Source organism: Tursiops truncatus, chromosome 3 (assembly GCF_011762595.2).
Source record: "Tursiops truncatus isolate mTurTru1 chromosome 3, mTurTru1.mat.Y, whole genome shotgun sequence".
Lineage (NCBI taxonomy): Eukaryota > Metazoa > Chordata > Mammalia > Artiodactyla > Delphinidae > Tursiops > Tursiops truncatus.
This window is the reverse complement of record NC_047036.1, coordinates 44,459,431-44,484,183: the sequence shown is the minus strand read 5'-3', so window position 1 is coordinate 44,484,183 and position 24,753 is coordinate 44,459,431. Positions and strand designations below refer to the sequence as shown.

At 40.8% G+C, this 24,753-nt stretch overlaps 1 long non-coding RNA gene across 1 annotated transcript in view; it reads right to left on the bottom strand.

The window, feature by feature from the left end:
- Positions 1 to 21,608, bottom strand: part of LOC109549028 (uncharacterized) — a 124,449-nt gene extending 102,841 nt beyond the window's left edge. The window contains exon 1 of the long non-coding RNA XR_002175169.3: positions 21,280 to 21,608. This is a non-coding gene — a long non-coding RNA (uncharacterized lncRNA). The remainder of the gene's footprint in view (positions 1 to 21,279) is intronic.
- Between the last annotated feature and the right edge of the window lie 3,145 nt (positions 21,609 to 24,753).

Sequence of the window (24,753 nt, the reverse complement as noted above, 5' to 3'; positions counted from 1 at the left end):
TTGAGAGGCTTTAAAAGAGAACTTAGGCTTTCCCTGGAGGAGGGAGGAGTAAGGAGGAGAGTGAAGGAAGAGGGAGACTCTTGTCTGTGGACAGCAGGCAGGGAAAGAGGGAGACCCCGAGCCTGCTCATGATCTTCCCTTCCTGACGACCTGCCCTAGGAACTCTGGGCTCAGTGGGCTTAGTTAGTCCTCACAATCCTGTAATCCAGTTCCTTGAAACAAATCCTTCGTGTGTATATATACATATATATACACATACATATATATACACACATACATATATATACACATACATATATATATATACACTTTTTTTAACATCTTTAGTGGATTATATTTGCTTTACATGGTGTGTTAGTTTCTGCTGTATAACAAAGTGAATCAGCTATACATATACATATATCCCCATATCCCCTCCCTCTTGCATCTCCCTCCCACCCTCCCTATCCCACCCCTCTAGGGGGTCACAAAGCACCGAGCTGATCTCCCTGTGCTATGCGGCTGCTTCCCACTAGCTATCTATTCTACATTTGGTAGTGTATATATGTCCATGCCACTCTCTCACTTTGTCCCAGCTTACCCTTCCCCCTCCCCATGTCCTCAAGTCCATTCTCTACATCTGAATCTTTATTCCTGTCTTGCCCCTAGGTTCACTAGAACCTTTTTTATTTATTTATTCTTTTAGATTCCATATATATGTGTTAGCATACGGTATTTGTCTTTCTCTTTCTGACTTACTTCACTCTGTGTGACAGACTCTAGGTCCATCCACCTCACTACAAATAATTCAATTTTGTTCCTTTTTATGGCTGAGTAATATTCCATGGTGTATATGTGCCACATCTTCTTTATCCATCCGTCTGTCGATGGGCATTTAGGTTGCTCCCATGACCTGGCTATTGTAACCAGTGCTGCAGTGAACATTGCGCTACATGACTCTTTACTTTTATGCTTATTTTACTTCTTGGTTCTTAAGCATGTCTGGAATAGGCAAGATTGCTAGAAAACAGCAATAGTTGATATTGAGAATTTTTTGAGAATTTCTGAGCTCATGTGTCAGTTATTTAATATTATTGAGATTACTCTGGATGAGTAGTTGTAAATGAAAAAAGGCACAATATTCTCTGTAATCCTACTTGACTCCACTGTGCCAAGCATCTCTTGTCTTCTCTTCACCAGCACTCCTATCTCCTTTCTTCTGGCAGTAACACCCTGCAATGAGGGAATTAATTAGCTCTGTCACATCTCATATGGTTGGAAGAAGGATGTTAACAATGAGACTCCATGTGTGGCCACAAGGTAAGCACAAGACCTGATTCAAGCAATGATTCTATGGTATCTCCCTGGACAGGGGAGTGCATGGTGGACACATGAATCCATAGAGTCAGATAAGAACTCCACCTTAAGATCATATATGGGACTTCCCTCGTGGCACAGTGGTTAAGAATCCACCTGCCAATGCGAGGGACACGGGTTCGAGCCCTGGTCTGGGAAGATCCCACATGTTGCAGAGCAACTAAGCCCATGCACCACAACTACCGAGCCTGCATTCTAGAGCCTGCGAGCCCCAACTACTGAGCCTGTGCTCTAGAGTCCACAAGCCACAACTACTGAGCACACGTGCCACCACTACTTAAGCCCACGCACCTAGAGCCCATGCTCCACACCAGAAGAAGCCATCGCAATGAGAAGCCAGCACACCACAAGGAAGAGCAGCCCCCGCTCACCACAACTAGAGAAAGCCCGCGCACAGCAAGGAAGACCCAGTGTAGCCATAAATTAATTAATTAATTAATTGTAAAAAAAAAAAAAAGAGATCATCTATGGACCCGGAGAAAAACAGAATCTCTCTCCTAAATCATGAGCCATAAGCCAATGAGCTTATGATTACCTGAAACCAGTGCCTATATAACATACAGAGCTAATTTGAGGACAAAGGAAAAAAAATTGGAAAGCCGAGCTGAAAAGCAGAATAACATGGTTCATTGACTTTAGCATTTGAGACCCAAGATCTAGCTATGCCTCAAACTGCACCATCCTTTCTTAGTTATCTACTGCTACATAACAATTTACCCGAAATCCTAGCAATTTAAAACAATAATGTGTTATTTCCCAAGTTCCTGAGAGTCAGGAATCTGGGAGTAGCTTAGCTGGGTGGTTCTAGGCCAGGGTCTCCCGTGCAGCTGTAGTCCAGGTACAGGTCAGGCTACAGTCATCTTCAGGTCTGTCTGGGGCTGGAGGATCCACTTCAAAGATGGCTGTTGGCTGAAGGCTTCAATGCATTGCCAAGTGGGTGTTTCCACAGGGCTGCCCGAGTGTCCTCACAACATGACTCCCCCAGAGTGAGTGACCCAAGAGTGAGAGCAAGCAAAAAGTTACAACACCCAAAGCTACACTCTGTTCTGCCACTGTATTCTATTAATTAGATGTGAGCCACTATATCCAGCCTTCAGTCAAGGAGAAGGGAATTAGGTTCCATGCGCACAAAGCATTTGTGGATATTTGAAACTAACAACTACCACGGACTTCCAATTATATGACCCTACAATTTCCGTTTTCTCTTGAGCTAGACTGAATTGGATTTCTGTCACTTGCTGTCACCAGTTGGGGACTTCATCACACTTATTCCTTGTCTAGCTATGACCTTGATTCCATATTCTCCTAAGTGGGGCTTTCTCCAGGTGATATGCCACCTGACGTACATGTTTCTTACCTTGTTTTCTTGTACTTAAACCCCAATGCTGATAACTGCCCAGAGGTCAGCTGCTCCAGGACTGAGGCCCTACTAACTCTACCCCGATTCCCAATGACTACTACCCACCTGGAACTGCAAGGATCTGCCTGATTCCCATTCCAGTAACTACTACCTACCTGGAACTGCAAGGATCAGTGCTCCTGATGTTTTCCTTTGGAATTTCTTTGTGCTGCCTGCTTGCCTATTATCATTTTCTATGTTCTCATGCTGTACCTTTCTACCTACGTGGATTTCTTCTCTTCACTAACGATAAGGTCTGTGATTTCCCACTACCTTACTAGTGCCTACCTCTTCCTCGACCTTGCATGATTATTTTCAGATCATAGTCCTACAACTCTGGCCCATCTCTCTGCAGTTAACCCTTCCATATCTGTTTGATTTATAAGATATATTATTCTACAATTCTTTTCATTAAAAAAATTGATATAACTTTACTTAACAAAACCTTGACTTAAGAACAAAGTGACAAACCACCTTGACGTTATTGATAAAGTCCCACTGTGAAAGAGTTGCAGTGCTAAACGTTGGTATTAAGATCAAAACATATAAATGGCTACATGACTTTTAAATTTAAAAGTCTCATGAACAGGAACCAGAATACAATATAAAAAGTGACATTAATCAAATGATGTTAAAGCTGGAAGCTCTAGACATTATTGTGTCTGATGTTTTCCAACCTGGGGCCAATGAATTAGCAACAGCAATCATGAGATATGTTTTAATATTAAAAAAAAAGAATGGAAATATCTGCTCACAAGGAGGATATAAGACTGACTAAAATACCAGTGTCTTTTATCTTGCATGAAATTTTATTAAATCTGTATAGTACTGTGTAGAACAAGAACAGAGTACCGATTCTCTATTAGCGATCACGTGTTTTGACTAGTGATATGTGATAGCTGGTTCACACTTGTTAACATGGTCATATGTAAGGAGATTTCAGGACCCAAACTGAACATATCTAGTGTACAATTGACCCTGGATTGGAAAACAGAATAAGAACAACAGTTAATAATCGGTAACAGTTAACAATACTAAGGTATGTCTGCACTTAAACTTCATTTCTGAGATTGCATACACTCAGAGCCAACAATCTATAATTATTAAGACATACACACAGTGGTGAAAATTTCTTAAATGTTCCATAGAGAGCAAAATCACCTCCCGTTGAGAATGACACTTTATCCACATGATAAAATCTAAACTTCCATACTTGAAATGTGAACTATGTCTCTAACTGCTACTGACTGCAAGTCTTCTAAGAAAGACCTCAAAAAATCCTGGTTGGAATTCAGCCAAATGACTGGAATGACCAATAAGGAGGGAATTATCTACCTCTGGACTAAGAAAAATAGGTTGACAAGGAATTTATCAACACAGATTCAAACAACTCAATCTAAAGCTGTGATTAACAAGAAGCGTAAAGCTGGTCAGGGCCTACATTCTGAAGGAAGCAGAAAAGTGGCTCTCAGACAGAGCCTACCTTATTAGGAAGCAATATACTGACGCTTCTCAGGATCACTCTTGGTCACCTTAGCTCAGCTCATGCTTTACGTGTCTCCAGTTTTCTCAGACGCCCATCCCATTCCACACATGCCCTAAGTTATCTCATCTCCTTCAGTCATCTCAATAGCTACCTAGTGTTGATGAATTCCAATTTCAAATTTTCAGCTCAGATCTCTTCCCTGAGCTCCAAGTATACACCTTCAATTTCCAACTGGGCATTCCACTTGTAGATCCCACAGGTGCATCAAATCCACATACCTAAAGCAACACTCAAGCCAGAGGTAGTTTAGCCAAAGCTTTGGAGTAGGACTGTGCTAGGATCACAGTGGTATCCAGGCAGGACCAGATCAGTGGGACTACAAGCTCGTTGTCCATGAACACCACAGTGTGTCTGTGACCTGCCTCCATGAAGTCATGGGTTCATTGTGTGTGGGTGGTTGGCCTGATAATAATGAACAGATATGGAATGGGCAGGACCATGTTCAGAAAGGTTCAAGTTAGCCATGGATGAAAAGGTTTCCATTTTATCTCTTTAAAGAAAAAAAAAATCAGGAAAGGGACCTAGAAAAAATTGTACATTAAAATAATGGAGCTTCCGGGAAGATGGCGGAAGAGCACGACCCGGAGATCACCTTCCTCCCCACAGATACACCAGAAATACACCTACACGTGGAATAACTCCTACAGAACAGCTACTGAACGCTGGCAGAAGACCTCAGACCTCCCAAAAGGCAAGAAACCCCCCACGTACCTGGGTAGGGCAAAAGAAAAAAGAATAAACAGAGACAAAAGAATAGGGATGGGACCTGCACCAGTGGGAGGGAGCTGTGAAGAAGGAAAGGTTTCCACACACTAGAAGACCCTTCGCGGGCGGAGACTGTGAGTGGTGGAGGGGGGGAAGCTTCAGAGCTGCGGAAGAGAGCACAGCAACAGGGTTGAGCAGAGAAAAGCGGTGAGATTCCCGCACAGAGGACCAGGGCCGACCAGCACTCACCAGCTCGAGAGGCTTCTCTGCTCACCCGCCGGGGTGGGCGGGGCTGGGAGTTGAGGCTTGGGCTTCAGTCGGAGCACCGGGAAAGGACTGGGGTTGGAGGCGTGAACACAGCCTGCAGAGGGTTGGTGCACCACGGCTAGCAGGGAGGGAGTCCGGAAGAGGCAATAGACTTTTTCTTCCCCCTTTGTTTCCTGGTGCGCGAGGAGAGGGGATTAAGAGCGCTGCTTAAAGGAGCTCCAGAGATGGGCGCGAGCCGTGGCTAAAGCGCAGACCCCAGAGATGGGCGGGAGAGGCTAAGGCTGCTGCTGCCGCCACCAAGAAGCCTATGTGCGAGCACAGGTCACTATCCACACCCCTCTTCCCGGGAGCCTGTGCAACCTGCCACTACCAGGGTCCCAGGATCCAGGGACAACTCCCCTGAGAGGACGCACGGCGCGCCTCAGGCTAGCAACGTCACGCCGGCTTCTGCCGCCGCAGGCTCACCCCGCATCCGCACCCCTCCCTCTCCCCGGCCTGAGTGAGCCAGAGCCCCCGAATCAGAGGGTCCTTTAACCCGGTACTGTCTGAGCGAAGAACAGACGCCCTCCGGCAACCTACACACAGAGGCGGGGCCAAATCCAAAACTGAGCCCCTGGGAGCTGTGAGAACAAAGAGAAAGGGAAATCTCTCCCAGCAGCCTCAGAAGCAGCAGATTAAAGCTCCACAATCAACTTGATGCACCCTGCATCTGTGGAATACATGAATAGACAACGAATCATTCCAAATTGAGGAGGTGGACTTTGAGAGCAAGATTTATGAATCTTTCCCCTTTTCCTCTTTCTATGAGTGTGTATGTGTATGCCTCTGTGTGAGATTTTGTCTGTATAGCTTTGGTTCCACCATTTGTCCTAGGGTTCTATCCTTCCTTTTTTTTTTTTTAATTTTTTTTCTTAATAATTATTTTAATAACTTTATTTTATATTACTTTATCTTCCTTCCTTCCTTCCTTCCTTCCTTCCCTCCCTCCCTCCCTCCCTCCTTTACACAACGAATCATCCCAAATTGAGGAGGTGGACTTTGAGAGCAAGATTTATGATTTTTTCCCCTTTTCCTCTTTTTGTGAGTGTGTATGTGTATGCTTCTGTGTGAGATTTTGTCTGTATAGCTTTGCTTCCACCATTTGTCTTAGGGTTCTATCCGTCCATTTTGTTTGTTTGTTTTGGTTTTTCTTAATAATTATCTTTTTATTTTTAATAATTTTATTATATTTTATCTTTATTTTATTTTACTTTATCTTCTTTCTTTCTTTCTTTTTTTCCTTACTTCCCTCCTTCCTTCCTTCCTCCCTCCCTCCCTCCCTCCTTTGTTTCTTTCTTTCTTTCTTTCTACTTCTACTAATTCTTTCTTTCTACTTTTTCTGCCTTTTATTCTGAGCCGTGTGGATGAAAGGCTCTTGGTGCTGCAGCCAGTAGTCAGTGCTGTGCCTCTGAGGTGGGAGAGCCAACATCAGGACACTGGTCCACAAGAGACCTCCCAGCTCCACATAATATCGAACGGCAAAAATCTCTCAGAGATCACCTCAACACCAGCACCCAGCTTCACTCAAAAACCAGCAAACTACAGTGCTGGACATCCTATGCCAAACAACTAGCAAGACAAGAACACAACCCCACCCATTAGCAGAGAGGCTGCCTAAAATCATAATAAGTCCACAGACACCCCAAAACACACCACCAGACATGGACCTGCCCACCAGAAACACAAGATCCAGCCTCATCCACCAGAACACAGGCACTAGTACCCTCCACCAGGAAGCCTACACAACCCACTGAACCACCTTAGCCACTGACAGATACCAAAAACAACGGGAACTACAAACCTGCAGCCTGCAAAAAGGAGACCCCAAACACAGTAAGATAAGCAAAATGAGAAGACAGAAAAACACACAGCAGATAAAGGAGCAAGATAAAAACCCACCAAACCTAATGAATAAAGAGGAAATAGGCAGTTTACCTGAAAAAGAATTCAGAATAATGATAGTAAACATGATCCAAAATCTTGGAAATAGAACAGACAAAATGCAAGAAACATTTAACAAGGACTTAGAAGAACTAAAGATGAAACGAACAATGATGAACAACACAATAAATGAAATTAAAAATACTCTAGATGGGATCAATAGCAGAATAACTAAGGCAGAAGAACGGACAAGTGACCTGCAAGATAAAATAGTGGAAATAACTACTGCAGAGCAGAATAAAGAAAAAAGAATGAAAAGAACTGAAGACAGTCTCAGAGACCTCTGGGACAACATTAAACACACCAACATTCGAATTATAGGGGTTCCAGAAGAAGAAGAGAAAAAGAAAGGGACTGAGAAAATATTTGAAGAGATTACTGTTGAAAACTTCCCTAATATGGGAAAGGAAATAGTTAATCAAGTCCAAGAAGCACAGAGAGTCCCATCAGGATAAATCCAAGGAGAAATACACCAAGACACATATTAATCAAACTGTCAAAAATTAAATACAAAGAAAGCATATTAAAAGCAGCAAGGGAAAAACAACAAATAACACACAAGGAATCCCCATAAGGTTAACAGCTGATCCTTCATCAGAAACTCTGCAAGCCAGAAGGGACTGGCAGGACATATTTAAAGGGATGAAGGAGAAAATCCTGCAACCAAGATTACTCTACCCAGCAAGGATCTCATTCAGATTTGATGGAGAAATTAAAACCTTTACAGACAAGCAAAAGCTGAGAGAGTTCAGCACCACCAAACCAGCTTTACAACTGCTAAAGGAACTTCTCTAGGCAAGAAACACAAGAGAAGGAAAAGACCTACAACAACGAACCCAAAACAATTAAGAAAATGGGAATAGGAACATACATATTGATAATTACCTTAAATGTAAATGGATTAAATGCTCCCACCAAAAGACACAGATTGGCTGAATGGATACAAAAAGAAGACCCATATATTTGCTGTCTACAAGAGACCCACTTCAGACCTAGAGACACATACAGACTGAAAGTAAGGGGATGGAAAAAGATATTTCATGCAAATGGAAACCAAAAGAAAGCTGGAGTAGCAATTCTCATACCATACAAAATAGACTTTAAAATAAAGACTAATAGAAGAGACAAAGAAGGACACTACATAATGATCAAGGGATCGATCCAAGAAGAAGATATAACAATGGTAAATATTTATGCACCCAACATAGAAGCACCTCAATACATAAGGCAAATACTAATAGCCATAAAAGGGGAAATCGACAGTAACACATTCATAGTAGGGGACTTTAACACCCCACTTTCACCAATGGACAGATCATCCAAAATGAAAATAAATAAGGAAGCACAAGCTTTAAATGATACATTAAATAAGATGGACTTAATTGATATTTATAGGACATTCCATCCAAAAACAACAGAATACACATTTTTCTCAAGTGCTCATGGAACATTCTCCAGGATAGATCATATCTTGGGTCACAGGTCAAGCCTTGGTAAATTTAAAAAAATTGAAATCGTATCGAGTATATTATCCGACCACAACACTATGAGACTAGAAATCAATTACAGGAAAAGATCTGTAAAAAATAAAAACACACGGAGGCTAAACAATATACACTTAATAACAAAGTGATCACTGAAGAAATCAAAGAGGAAATCAAAGAATACCTAGAAACAAATGACACTGGAAACACGACGACCCAAAACCTATGGGATGCAGCAAAAGCAGTTCGAAGAGGGAAGTTTATAGCAATACAATCCTACCTTAAGAAACAGGAAACATCTCCAATAAACAACCTAACCTTGCACCTAAAGCAATTAGAGAAAGAACAACAAAAAAATCCCAAAGTTAGCAGAAGGAAAGAAATCATAAAAATCAGATCAGAAATAAATGAAAAAGAAATGAAGGAAACAATAGGAAAGATCAATGAAACTAAAAGCTGGTTCTTTGAGAAGATAAACAAAATCGATAAACCATTAGCCAGACTTATCAAGAAAAAAAGGGAGAAGACTCAAATCAATAGAATTAGAAATGGAAAAGGAGAAGTACCAACTGACACTGCAGAAATACAAAATATCATGAGAGATTACTACAAGCAACTCTATGCCAATAAAACGGACAACCTGGAAGAAATGGACAAATTCTTAGAAATGCACAAACTGCCAAGACTGAATCAGGAAGAAATAGAAAATATGAACAGACCAATCACAAGCACTGAAATTGAAACTGATTAAAAATCTTCCAACAAACAAAAGCCCAGGACCAGATGGCTTCACAGGCAAACTCTATCAAACATTTAGAGAAGAGTTAACACCTATCCTTCTCAAACTCTTCCAAAATATAGCAGAGAGAGGAACACTCCCAAACTCATTCTACGAGGCCACCATCACCTTGATCCCAAAACCAGACAAGGATGTCACAAAGAAAGAAAACTACAGGCCAATATCACTGATGAACATAGATGCAAAAATCCTCAACAAAATACTAGCAAACAGAATCCAACAGCACATTAAAAGGATCATACACCATGATCAAGTGGGGTTTATTCCAGGAATGCAAGGATTCTTCAATATATGCAAAACAATCAATGTAATAAACCATATTAAAAAACTGAAGGAGAAAAACTATATAATCATCTCAATAGATGCAGAGAAAGCTTTTGACAAAATTCAACACCCATTTATGATAAAAACACTGCAGAAAGTAGGCATAGAGGGAACTTACCTCAACATAATAAAGGCCATATATGACAAACCCACAGCCAACATCGTCCTCAATGGTGAAAAACTGAAAGCATTTCCACTAAGATCAGGAACAAGACAAGGTTGCCCACTCTCACCACTCTTATTCAACATAGTTTTGGAAGTTTTAGCCACAGCAATCAGAGAAGAAAAGGAAATAAAAGGAATCCAAATTGGAAAAGAAGAAGTAAAGCTGTCACTGTTTGCAGATGACATGATACTATACATAGAGAATCCTAAAGATGCTACCAGATAACTACTAGAGCTAATCAATGAATTTGCTAAGGTAGCAAGATACAAAATTAATGCACAGAAATTTCTGGCATTCCTCTACACTAATGATGAAAAATCTGAAAGTGAAATCAAGAAAGCACTCCCATTTACCATTGCAACAAAAAGAATAAAATATCTAAGAATAAACCTACCTAAGGAGACAAAAGACCTGTATGCAGAAAATCGTAAGACACTGATGAAAGAAATTAAAGATGATACAAATAGATGGAGAGATATACCATGTTCTTGGATTGGAAGAATCAACATTGTGAAAATGACTCTACTACACAAAGCAATCTACAGATTCAATGCAATCCCTATCAAACTACCAATGACATTTTTCACAGAACTAGAACAAAAAATTTCACAATTTGTATGGAAACACAAAAGACCCCAAATAGCCAAAGCAATCTTGAGCATGAAAAACTGAGCTGGAGGAATCAGGCTCCCTGACTTCAGATTATACTACAAAGCTATAGTAATCAAGACAGTATGGTACTGGCACAAAAACAGAAAGATCAATGGAACAGGATAGAAAGCCCAGAGATAAACCCACGCACATATGGTCACCTTATCTTTGATAAAGGAGGCAGGAATGTACAGTGGAGAAAGGACAGCCTCTTCAATAAGTGGTGTTGGGAAAAATGGACAGGTACATGTAAAAGTATGAGGTTAGATCACTCCCTAACACCATACACAAAAATAAGCTCAAAATGGATTAAAGACCTAAATGTAAGGCCAGAAACTATCAAACTCTTAGAGAAAAAGAACAGAGGCAGAACACTCTATGACATAAATCACAGCAAGATCCTTTCTGACCTACCTCCCAGGAAATAAAAACAAAAATAAACAGATGGGACCTAATGAAACTTCAAAGCTTTTGCACAGCAAAGGACACCATAAACAAGACCAAAAGACAACCCTCAGAATGGGAGAAAATATTTGCAAATGAAGCAACTGACAAAGGATTAATCTCCAAAATTTATAAGCAGCTCATGCAGCTCAATTAGAAAACAACAAACAACCCAATCCAAACATGGGCAGAAGACCTAAATAGACATTTCTCCAAAGAAGATATACAGACTGCCAACAAACACATGAAAGAATGCTCAACATCATTAATCATTAGAGAAATGCAAATCAAAACTACAATGAGGTATCATCTCACACCAGTCAGAATGGCCATCATCAAAAAATCTAGAAACAATAAATGCTGGAGAGGGTGTGGAGAAGAGGGAACCCTCTTGCACTGTTGGTGGGAATGTAAATTGATACAGCCACTGTGAAGACCAGTATGGAGGTTCCTTAAAAAACTACAAATAGAACTACCATATGACCCAGCAATGCCACTACTGGGCATATACCCTGAGAAAACCATAATTCAAAATGAGTCATGTACCAAAATGTTCATTGCCGCTCTATTTACAATAGCCTGGAGATGGAAACAACCTAAGTGTCCATCATCGGGTGAATGGATAAAGAAGATGTGGCACATATATACAATGGAATATTACTCAGCCATAAAAAGAAACGAAATTGAGCTATTTGTAATGAGGTGGATAGACCTAGAGTCTGTCATACAGAGTGAAGTAAGTCAGAAAGAGAGAGACAAATACCGTATGCTAACATATATATATGGAATTTAAGAAAAAAAAATGTCATGAAGAACCTAGGGGTAAGACAGGAATAAAGACACAGACCTACTAGAGAATGGACTTGAGGACATGGGGAGGGGCAAGGGTGAGCTGTGACAAAGCGAGAGAGAAGCATGGACATATATACATTACCAAACGTAAGGTAGATAGCTAGTGGGAAGCAGCCGCATAGCACAGGGAGATCAGCTCGGTGCTTTGTGATCTCCTGGAGGGGTGGGATAGGGAGGTTGGGAGGGAGGGAGACGTAAGAGGGAAGAAATATGGGAACGTATGTATATGTATAACTGATTCACTTTGTTATAAAGCAGAAACTAACACACCATTGTAAAGCAATTATACTCCAATAAAGATGTAAAAAAAAAATGGTACATTTTGACATATTTGGTATCAAAACATAATATCCTATTCCCAAACAATGGCTCCAGGAAGTTAATAACTTTGCATGCTGTGATGCCAAGTCCCACTGAAATCAGACCACCCATCCTGACCCAAAGACAGTGTAGCCATAGGCCTCTGATATGATAACATGTATATCCTGCCAAGTGGGCTTTGTGTTCATATTCTAGTATCTCTTGGCCTTGGCACCTGGGCTATTGGAAGCTGTAATGAGGAACAGTGTGACCTGACATGAACACAGCCTGAAGCAGGCTGTTCTAGATGAAGCAGCTCAGCAAGGCACAGTGACCATCACAGAAATTGTTGACACAGGGTTTTCTTAAAAACTGGCCCAAACAGTGACATAAGTCATTCCCAAGAAAGTTGGCTGCGTGGTTTGCATTGGCCTCCCTAGCACTCCCACGATACTAAGGCTCTATCTCATTGCCAATGGAGCTGTGATGGCAAAATTCAAACCGATTGCCTTCTAAACAAAGCCTCCGTATAACTACTTAAGAGAATTGCCTAAGAGAATTATGATGCATTTTTCACTTATCTCCTTTAAGGTCTACATTTTCAAACCTAGTATAAGTAATGCTTAGGCAATGTTAAATACTTACAGCTTTTGGTGTGTTTCAGAACTCTTGTAGAACTGTACTAGGTAGAGTTTGGAAACCATTACTGCAGCTACTGCCTCACACTGGGTTGAGGGAATTGGCTCCCAGAAAAGTTAAATTACTTGACAAGGTTACCAAGCCAGCTAGTAGAAGTGACAGAATTAAGCATTGGTCCTTTGCCTCCCAGTCCACCTAATTTTCTAGCACACCTTGTATATGGAGTATGCGGTATTGGTAGAACATCTGGGTAGAGACATCCAGGACTGAAATTTGAAAAGGAGGTGGGGTTTAGAGTTACCCACTCAGGAATTATTCACATTGAGACAAGGATGGAGGAAAAAGAGTTATGAGGAAGAGAACTCAGATTATAATTCCAATTAAACATATCATATCAAACTATGATCAAATCACTGAAAAATTATTTCAGAAAACAGGGTCTGAAGTGAAGCAGTGAAGAATTTCATGGCATATAAACTCTTTCATCAGTTTCACATTTGTTTCATTCATTCACTCACCTGCTAGCACAATGTTAAGTGCTGGGGGATATGGAGATGAATAAAAACTTATGGTGTCAAGATAATCACAAGCTACTGAGAAAACAAATGAAAAACGAATTATTTGGCCAGAATAGAACTGTTCCCTTAATATTTTCCATTTGTTATTAAAACTATAATCAAGCTAGCAATTAATAAGAATTTATTATTGTTTAACACTATGCTAAGTATTCTAAATAATAATTTGGTCTCGATCACACAGCTAACCAGCTAATCAACCAACCCTAATACCTGTCTTACAACTAGACTTTCTATGTAAGAGAATGCATTTAAACAAACTTGAGTTTGGCTTTCTGCTCCCTGCATTCAAAACTACCTAATTAAGTATACTGCATTTCAACTATCAATAATAGGTAAGTAAAAGAAACTACTCCTACTTAGGAATGGGGAACCATAAATCATGCCACATATAAAATTATAGGAAAGCCAAATTTGCACGCTGTGTTCAACTGTCTGAGGGCTCTCCATTCTGTATATGTTCACACATTTCATTATTTTTTTCACCCTATTTTTAGTGATATTCATCTATACAGTATACAAATTTCCACTGCAATAAGCGAAGCACTGACTAGAATTTTTATGGTGCTATCACTGAGCTTCACACACCAAAATTTAGTTTTATTGTGCCCTGAAGCCTGGTTATTTTCCCGTTGTGTTGGTGATATCCCATCTGAGTACTGAATCTGTTCATTATTCAGTTAAACTGATTGGAGAGAAAACACTACATCACCACTATTTTTATAGACTGGCCGCTATTTGAATTTTCAGTCCAGGTCATTACTAAGCAGTCAGATTATAATGCTGAAGATTTGTGTTATTTGTAATGACCATGTATTTTAAAGGAGGCAGAATCTGTCCAAACAATCTAGTTTCATCCTAAAATTTGATACGCCCAGCTTTAGAACCAAGCAATAAATTTTGAAAAATGGGATGTTGTCTATAAGTTGAAATGAGCACACAGCTAAAATATTAACATTTTTATGTTACTTGATGCCCCTGTAAGTTTGAAATGGCTCTTCTATTTAAAAGGCAATTTTCTAGATGACTAGAAAATTACATTCACATATGATGCCCCAATACCGTTTTTTTTAGTTTTTTAAATTGTTTTATAGCAAGTCTATGGGTCAGCATGCACTGTACCACAGATAATTCAAATTCAGAAACCAAATCTCCCGGATTTAAAGAAACAAATGACTTAGAGAAAGACAAATATCATATGATATCACTTATATGTGGAATCTTTAAAAAACTGATAAAAATGAACTTATTTATGAAACAGGAATAGACTCGGAGACGTAGAAAACAAACTTACGGTTACCAAAGGGAAAAGATGGTGGGAGGGATAAATGAGGAGTTCGAGATTAACGGATGCACACTATTCTATATAAAATAAACAGCAAGGACCTACTGTAGAGCCCAGGGAACTATATTCAATAACTTGTAATAACCTATAATGGAAAAGAATCTGAAAAAGAATCACTTTTCTGTACACCTGAAACTAATACAACATTGTAACTCAATTCTACTCCAATAAAAAAGAAGCAAATGACTTACAGCAAGTTGAAAATTCTTTAAATGACTCAGAGTGTGAGGATTAAAAACTCTTGCCTTCCCTCCATGTCTTTATTATAGCATGATTATTCTTAAAATCACGTTGTATTTTTGCCATTTTAAAACAGAGAAAATGCATAATTGTCCAACAGATAATCAGCTTGATCACTAGTGAGCAGCTACACATGAACCAAAGAGGCTAAATCAATGATTTCAGAAGACGGGGCAGGTAAACGATCAAGAAACACATTCAGCTTCTTAGAACCAAACAAAGATGATCTGGAGATTAGATTTCACTGGAGTGCTCTCGATAAACCTGCAGAATGAACTATAAAACGATCATATCTGGGAAATACAAAAACTAATGGTCCTCGTCCTCCAGACGTTGGGGTTCATAATTCAAAAAATAAATAAGAGAAGAAATGAGAGGATGATAAACTTCCTTGAAATTAAAAAAAAAAAAAAGGCACTTCAAAAGAAGCAGTTAGGGCTTCCCTGGTGGCGCAGTGGTTGAGAGTCCGCCTGCCGATGCAGGGGACACAGGTTCGTGCCCCGGTCCGGGGAGATCCCACATGCCGCGGGGCGGCTGGGCCCGTTAGCCATGGCCGCTGAGCCTGCGCGTCCGGAGGCTGTGCTCCGCAACGGGAGAGGCCACAACAGTGAGAGGCCCGCGTACCGCAAAAAAAAAAAGGAAGCAGTTAAATTTTTTTTAAAAAAAAGGGTTTTGGCAGCATGTTCTTCACAAAACAATCTGGAAGAACGAAAGTTCCAGTTACGCACTGAGGTGTGTTTACCCTGAAGTAGGCTTCCTTTCTCTCTCTGAAGCAGGCCCTGTGCCCAGCACTGGGGCCACCGTTCCCTAGAAGACAGTTCTAGTTCATAGCACAAAAAACAATTATACGCAACGTTTATTTTTCCACCTCAGCAAACTCTGTCCCTCTTTCTTCCTGAAAATGTCTTTAAGTCATTTCCCCCTCCTTCTTTGCTCTGGAAAGGAGAAATATAACCAGAAAAGTAGCATAAACATTCCGAATAAAGTATTTAATCCCTGGTAGGAATAAGATGGAACAAAATAAAGTACGTGACTGAAAAGTGTGACAACCTGACCAGGAAATGTTAGAGTCCTGAGCAACGCCATGAAGGAAAAGAAGAAAACAGCAGCAGCGTTTGTGTTGACTGTTAAGGGACGGGCCCCACAATGAGAACTCTGGATTTCCCAATAGGGTTTTTAGAGTTATCACCTGTTTTTTATCCCTTGGGCAACATAACCAAAAGCAAAACTGTTGTTATTCTGCATTCTCTCTTACACATTTTTCACGACGGACAGTTTAGTAGCAAAAGAAAGGAAGAGAAAAGTCCATCATTAACAAGACAGTACGATTTACTGCAAAATTATTCCAAATTAGAGTTAACTGGCAAACCTTAGCCTGACAAATTGTGCCCACATTAGTCCCCCCTCACCACTCCTCCCTCCAGCCTGTCCCGGGCAGGGGCCCTTCCATGCCACATGTATACTTTATATGCTTTTCCTTCCTGCCTGCAGGTCTTGGCTTATCCTATACCCCGATCCAGAAGGCTGCGCCTCAAACTCCTGTTGAGCCACACCCTACAATTCCTTCAAGACTGGAAGCAAAACTTCTCCATCCTAAGCAGCCTTCTCCCACTAATCCCGCTTCACCAGGTAAATCTCCCTTTCTCTAAATGCCATTATGTCTATAGCACATTCAGCACAGTGTCTGGCCTCAGTGAATTAGTTTTTATTATTATAACTTTGAATTCCTTCAGATGTTACACTGCCAATCTAGAATATCATAAAGGTCACCTCCAAATTAAATATTTCAAGCAACCAATTTTCTCCTTTATAGTTCTTATCTTCCCTTTCTAAGTAAATGTAGAATGCTCAAGTGATACTTGATGAATTGAGTTTGGGGGGCTTATTTTCATCTTCTAAATTTAAAATGCAAGTGTTTATTTTTAAATTTTAAACAAATTTATGACTTCTTATAAATTCTGTCAATAAGATAGCCAAATGGTTATGTTCCAGATCTACATGAATACAGAATACACAAATTTATAAAAATGTGTCTGGTTGTGCTTATGGCTGAAGACTAAACGGAAAATGAGGGATAAATAAAGACAAACGCTCTGAGAATGTCTACCTGCTCTACATCTCCATGGCTGAATCAGTTAAATGTTTAATGCAACTGCCATCCCATAGTGAATGACCTTCATAATTTGACCTTCCACCTAAATGAAAGATCACCCTCCTTTCTAGTGAGTACAATTGTTTGCCTAAAGAGCTAATGATTTCTGATACACTTAACTTTCATTCTTTATCTTCTCTTTGAATTTCGAAAACCTAATTAAGTTTCTTTAACTTGATTCCATGGTAGACAAGGTTATTTGAGGACAAAATGAGAAACACATTAGAGGCCCTTTTCTTCTTAAAAAGTTTTAATTTTTTTTTTCTCTTTCTCTTCCAAACTCTATTTTCCTGGAGGAAAGTGAACAACCTCTCAGAAATAATGATGAAGAAATAATGATGAAGAAACCAAACCTTCTCAGACAAAAAAGGTCTGAGAAATTTCTGGACTCATTAGCAGATAACGGGAATAATAAATGAAATCAGAGTGGTCTCTGAAGCTGTCCTATCCCAGGTGTCTCACTCAAAGTTTGGGTATGGTATGGTTCATTTATTAATAAAGCGATTACTCCATGGCTGAAATATCAATCTCATCTGTTGGACCTTTGCCTAGGATGAAAATTGTATCTTCCTGAACATCCTTCCTATCCATCTGCTTTATTCTCTCAGTCCCTATCTTGACAAATGACTATAACTTACAGAACAGATTACTTTCAGCAGATACCATCTAAGCTCCCATCTTACGCTTAACGTTTTTTTATCAGTTGATGCCCTTTTCTTAAATAATCTACGTAGACAAACTAGTGCTTTTCTTTCTCTTTCTCCCTGCCCCATGCCCTTTTCCCCACACATACATTCTGAGTGATACAGATAACTTCCTACTTATGTATAATTTCTGTATCAAATATCCTTTCTCACAAAAAAATTTTCCAAGAACTCTGAACTCAAATTATTACAATAGCTGTGGAGAGTTAGGGACAGGCTCTAGTGAACTGAGGCTTAGCCCAAAGTTCCTCTCTATCATCTTCCTGTAAAACTGACGCCCCTAAGACAGAGCACAAATATAGTCCTAAAAAATAATCTTACAGCAGATTTCAACCTTCTAATTACCACTCATAACCCATGCAGGAGAACACTGCTGTATTCTTCTCCAGTGGTCTGATTTCATAGAATCACAGAATCTTAGCACTTGGGGAGGGACCTTGCGTGAGGAATCTACTCCACCTTTCTCATCTCAGAAAAAGACTGTAATTCAGGTAAAGTCACTTCTCAGGGTCAAACAGCTAGTTAGTAGCAGATCTAGGACCAGAATTCAAGTCTTCTGACTTCAGTCCAATGCTCTTTACACTATTTTGTTAAGTTAACAATATCCCATGAAAAGAAGGAGTTGAGCGAAATAAATTCTGCGTACAAATCCCTCTAAAACATAGCACCATCCCTGGGAAAGAGAAACTTTTCTTTCACATATAGTGAGTAGAAATCTGTGTCAGATGTTCTGTGTCAGAATTCTGATAGTCAGAATGTCTATAAAATACCCAGGTCTCCAGCGTGTGTACACACACACACACACGCGCACACACACACACACACACACACACACACACACCACACACTCGCTCTCATTTCTTCCTCTTCCTCTCCCCACCCCCCATACCTTTAACTTTGAGCCAGTTTCCCCATTTTCCATCAACAGAACTTATCGCAGCCAGCAGCATTATCGAACTGCAAGAAACGTGTGTCTGAGAAAATGGAAGCTATGTTTTCTCTAGTATCTATGCCATTTTTAGAACGTGACGCTCCTCAGACTGGCTTAGAGGATGCCATCAAGGTGACCCAAGCTTCTTTAGTCAACCCCTAGAGAGATCCAGAAGGAAAAAGAAAACATCTTTCACCCTCTTCTCCTGCCTCACTTAGAAGTCCTAATCCCATCGCACTGCAGTATGAGAGGAGAAAGAAGCAAGTTTATTGAGACCCAAATCAGCAGTTAAGCTTTCCTATCATATATTTTTCATACTATACACTATATATGAGGGGTTTTGCCCTGACATTTCACTTATGAAGTGAGCAACATCTAAAAAATCTATACATATGGGAAAGGCTCTTTTGCATCCCCTGGAAAGCCAAGTGAGGAATTCTGATATACCCAGCTTTATTTTAGCAGAAGCACTGAGACAGAAAGGAAAAGCCTTGGGGTGGAAACAAGAGTCCCCCCAGCCATTCATAACTGTGTGGCTTTGACCTGTCCCCTCTGAGTCATTACTAGATTTGAGGCCCGCCATCCACAAGCCCTCCTGAAGGAGTATGCCTACCCACAGCCCCTGTGATATAAATGACCACATTTGTACCATGTGACCCAGTGACCCACAGTCAATTGGATCAGGTTTTGTGCCTTCAAAAATATGGTGATCCGGGCTTCCCTGGTGGAGCAGTCGTTGAGAGTCCGCCTGCTGATGCAGGGGACACGGGTTCGTGCCCCGATCCGGGAACATCCCACATGCCACGGAGCGGCTGGGCTCGTAAGCCATGGCCACTGAGCCTGTGCACCTGGAGCCTGTGCTCCGCAACGGGAGAGGCCACAACAGTGAGAGTCCTGCGTACCGCAAAAAAAAAAAAAAATATGGTGATCCATCCATAGACTGGGCTTCAGTCTTTGACCTGGTGGGAAAAGATGACGTGAACCAGTAAAATTCCATTCTTCAGAATTCAGCACTGGGAAATCCAGAGTTGAGGCAGCTGGTAATAGGGGCAGGAGCTAAAAAGGGCATCAGGACATGTCATGTGGCAGAGAGACATGACATGTAGAGAACACGGCAAGATGATGCCATATGTAAGCTGATGTTTTCAGGAAGCAGAAACTACAAGGAAGCAGTGAAAGTGAAAGTCACCTGGTTGATGGAAGAGAAGAGAGGTGACATACAGAGAGGGAGAGCCTGAGACTCACTCCATCTTTATCTACCTTCTTCCTTCCAGGTAAGCCTTCTGGTTAACGCCTCAGTTCATCCCTCCCACTTTGCTTCCCTTGCTCTGTTTACTCTCCCAAACAGACCTCGCTTGGCATGGCTTTAGATCCGCCTCAACCGTGAGTAGTGCTTGTGCTGGGCCCCAGGCTCTGAGAGCCATTTGACTTTCCAGATAATTGTCAAAGGGCTAGACTGAAATGTGAGGTTTGATCTGGAGTGATGCAAATCATGGAAAGTGAGAGACAAACACTGCGAACTGTATAGGTTGAATACAATTTTGGCATTACCACGATTTTTGAAAACCACTTGCAGAGCTGAAATAGTTTTTCATGTATATAGACAGCACCATTATGTGTCCTTACCAGCCCTTTCCCAGCTGAATCATTCTCACTGTGTAACTTTTCTTCTTAAATCTGTTTTGAATTCTAATTATGGTCATTCTCCAAGTTCAATTCTAGACCTTGTAATTTGACAGAAATCAGCCTAATCTTTTGCTTCATGCTATGCTCTTTAATGATAAATTGAGAGAACAGATAGAGAAATCTCAGGTCTCTTTTAGCTCTAATATCTCCAAGCTAAGATGTACTAATCGTTAGCTTGATAACTGGAAACAAATAAAACAGAAAATAAAAGACATTTTGTTTTAGTATCTGTGCTCTAAAGGAGGGTTTTGGTAGAAACTTCTTTTTGGAGCAGGAGCTTAGGGAGAAACTTGAGGATTTTTAATTATCTTTATAGAATATGTTAAATACGAATAAAGCAAATAGTATTTATCCAGAAAAAAATGTAAGTGGAAAGGAGTTCTAAGGGCCTAAGATATGGCCTTACTTACCCTAACATCTTATAAATATGGTCTCTAAAATCTGCCACTCCTTCCCATGGGTATACTCAACAATTCTGGATGAGCTCAAAGATGAGGAAGATCGAGACTTACTGTTTTGCATTTTAGATCAGAAAGCAAAATTTCCCAAGTACTTAAAGGGATTAATAAGCTGTTTAAACATGCCAACTAATCAGGTGACTCCATCAAACTGATCAAACCCAGTGAACACGTAGCCATGTGGAAATATTCCCTGTTACAGGCTAAAAATCATCAAAAACAAAAGAAAAAAAAACCCCACAAATATTTGTGAAGCCTTTTTAAGGGCTTTTTTACCTTGTATATATATCTCCAGGCTTATCGTCCACTCAAATGTTGACGAGCTTAGAATGGGAATGTGCCTTCACATGAGTGATTGATGTCTGCTCACTCCAGCCAGCGGACGTGCATGGAGAGAAATCCTGTGTAGGCTGAGGCTAAGCATTCAGACAACTGCAGAACTGGGCCTGAGCACCCTGATGAAGCAGGACAGAACGGCCAGCTGTAAACGGGTCATAAAAAAGATGAAAGTCACATAACTTTTAATGGCAGTCATGTAACTTCTAACGGCAGTGACTAGTTCTCAGAGTCCAAAACAGAGCATATGAAGAACAGCAAAAACTTACACTTATGTTCAAGCTTATGAAAATAAAATCTTTTTCTTTTTTTATCTTATCTTTTCTTCCTTATACTTAAGGAAAAGTATGTCTCAACTCCACCTCTATATTCCAGAACAGGTCAGACCACCTCTAAGTGAAAAGAGGAATTGGCAACACAGAGGAGACATACTTCAGAAAATTTAAGTATATAAATGTCTAATCAAATTAGGCTTGTACTTCCCCCTTCATTGAACCATAATTCAATAACTCTCACTGAATGAGAGTTTTATTATGTAAATCCACTAGAAAGCACGGGTCTCTGCATCTCTGCCAAATGCTGAGTGCAACAATGGCCGTCATGTCGTTCTAGTAAGAAAACACTATATCCTGAGGACAGGAACTGGAGCACATATAAAATTTTAATATGTTCATATTGCTTACTACGGTAATATCTTGAGAGAACACAATAAATAACACTTGGAAGTGGCACTGTTCCGTGCCAAGTTAACCAGAAAGAAATAGCTAATGCTTAGCTATAGAGCATTAATCTTCCAAATAAGTCTCTGGATGCACAGTTTTCAGTATACTTTGCTTATGCCTGTTTTTGTTGCCTTTGGTTGTGTACTTTATGTCTGCTTCTTTTTTGTATTACCATATGTACGATCCTTCAGAATCAAGCACTGGTCTCATTGCAAATTGTTCACTGTATTCTTCATATTTATCAAAATAATTAATGGGATAAGGTGAGTCACTAAAGATTTTCTTGTTCACACAAACACAAATGACTTAAGGAATTAATGTTTAAGCATTCTTACACAACCAGTAGGTTAGCTGAGCCATTTCCCAGGAGTTTAGAGACACCCTGAAAAACTTAAACCTTCTAACGACCTAAAAATGAACTCATTAACTTTATGAAATTGCAATAAAGCCCACTAATGTTCCTTAAACATAGCATTTACTCCAATCACTGCTGCTCGTAAATGCTGGGCAAACAATGCCTACATGGCAGAAGGGCTGAAAATCTTTACTTCTAACAAACATCAAAAGAGTCCCTTTGGAATACATAATTCCAAACCCAAAACATTTTATTTTCCTGTTACAGTGATATCCACTTAAAGGAATTTAAGCTTAGTACAGTCGATGTAACTCCTTTCTCCAAGTTATAATGAAAAACCAGGTCCAAATCTCTGTCGTCATTCTCCTGCAACCACCTGATTTGAGTTGAGCAATAGCCAAGGATGCTGCAAGGGCCACACCCTGAGCCATTCCTGGAACATCACAGAATAAGAACATCTCCAAGTGGTAGAGACTCACAACTGCCTTGCTGCATGGAGCCCTCTCCAATAACCCCAGCACGGGGTCATCCAGACTGCTGAAGAATTCCAGGGATGACACGCTCACTGATCTTTTCTGCTATCACTGGGCAACTCCAACTTCGGGAAAGGTTTTCTATACGTGCTTGCTATCTTAGACCTTGCAAAGGATCTTTTCTATCTACGCATGACATTGCCAGGGACATGGCAAAAGCCTCCTACTAGTCTCTGGTTCTTCCTGTATTTTCCACTCCCATTTACGTCGTCTGGGTCAGGGTGCCACGCTCCTGCCTCTCCTGGTTCTCTGAACCCCAGGCTCAGCTTATAGCTCCCGATTTTCACTTCAGCCCCAGCTTGCGCTGACAACTATTTAGACATGCTTCTCCCACACTCCTTAGCATGTTCACAGAAACATAATTTGTAACTTGCTCTCTGGCTCCACAAAGCTATAAACTACATGCAAGAGAGTCTCCCACCTTCTGCCATCTCTACCTCCTTGTGCCCTGAGTAGCTCTCCCACCAAAGAGCCAGAATCAGATCACGAAGAGCTGAACTGTCCTGAAACTTCTACTCACACAGCCCCATTCTGTACCCTGAAGTCAAACAGAACAAATAAGATGTGGTTATAAAAAGGTAGTTCAGAGTTTACCAGAACAGGAACTGGGGGCTTCTGGGGGCAAACCAAGCTGGAGTTCAGAGCCCACCCATATCAAGACCAGAGGCCCAGGCAGGAGAAAGGATGAGGCTAGATCCCAAGGCGGTCCTGCTCCCCTGTTGAGGGCACACCTCCTGGCCTTGGTCCTGAGCCATCGCCTCCAGCCTGCTTTGGAATATGCTCCCTCAGTAAGTCCCCCTTTCCTCTCTCTTTGCCTCTCTTTAACAATCATGCTTGACCCATCTCTCCTTCAGACCTCACAAAGGTTCCACCAGCCAGACATGCCAACTTCCTAAGCGTATATCTTAATCTTTTCCTCTCCAACTCTGCCACTACTGCCTTCATCCAGCCCCGCATCACTTCACACTTCCCTTCCTGTCTCCGGCTTGTCAGCCTCAAAACCATGTAGCCAAGGAGAGTTTTCCATAATGCAAAATTGCCCGTGTCCTTTCCCACTCATCCTTTTCAGTGTTTTCCACGGTCTTAAACAGAGAGTTCAAGCTTTTTGGCATCACAGACACAGATCTGGCCTCTGGAAACTTTGTCCACCTCACAGGTCATCATTTCCTTTCACTCCCTGTTGCAGAAAAAAAAAAAAAAGTTGTTTATTGCACCCTGAAGACGCCAAGCTGGGTGCTTTCCTCCCCACCTTTGTTCTTGCTATCCTCTCTGCCTACAGTACCCGGCACCTCCCTCCCCACTCCTGACTTGAATATTTCTTCTTCATTCTCCAAACCTCCACTTGAGCATCACCTACTCCAAGGAGTCTTTTCTAAATCTCTTAACGCTAAAGAAGGCTGTGGACTCTCTATACCCAGGGCCTCTCCCTAACAGTGTCGTATTGACTATGACTGTCTACTTAGGTATCTACGAGCCTCTTGAGGTCAAGGCATGTCTTATCTCTTTGAATAGGTGGCACCTGGTGCAGAGCCTGGCACACAGCAGCAACATGTAAAATGTTTATTAAATAAATAGCTGAACAAAATTTTTAAAGACAGGACATACCAAGCAAACACATGAGAATAAATGGCTTTACAATCAAGGGCAAAACAGAAAGTTTCCAGGTAAGTGCTATAATGATTGAGTTGATGGTGCTATATGAACATGAAACCCTTATGGGAATGGTTTAGCAAACTTGTAGTCAATGGTTTGGAGTCAGTTAGAGAATAGAAGGTGGCTTGTATTGAATGGAGCGTGTGTTACA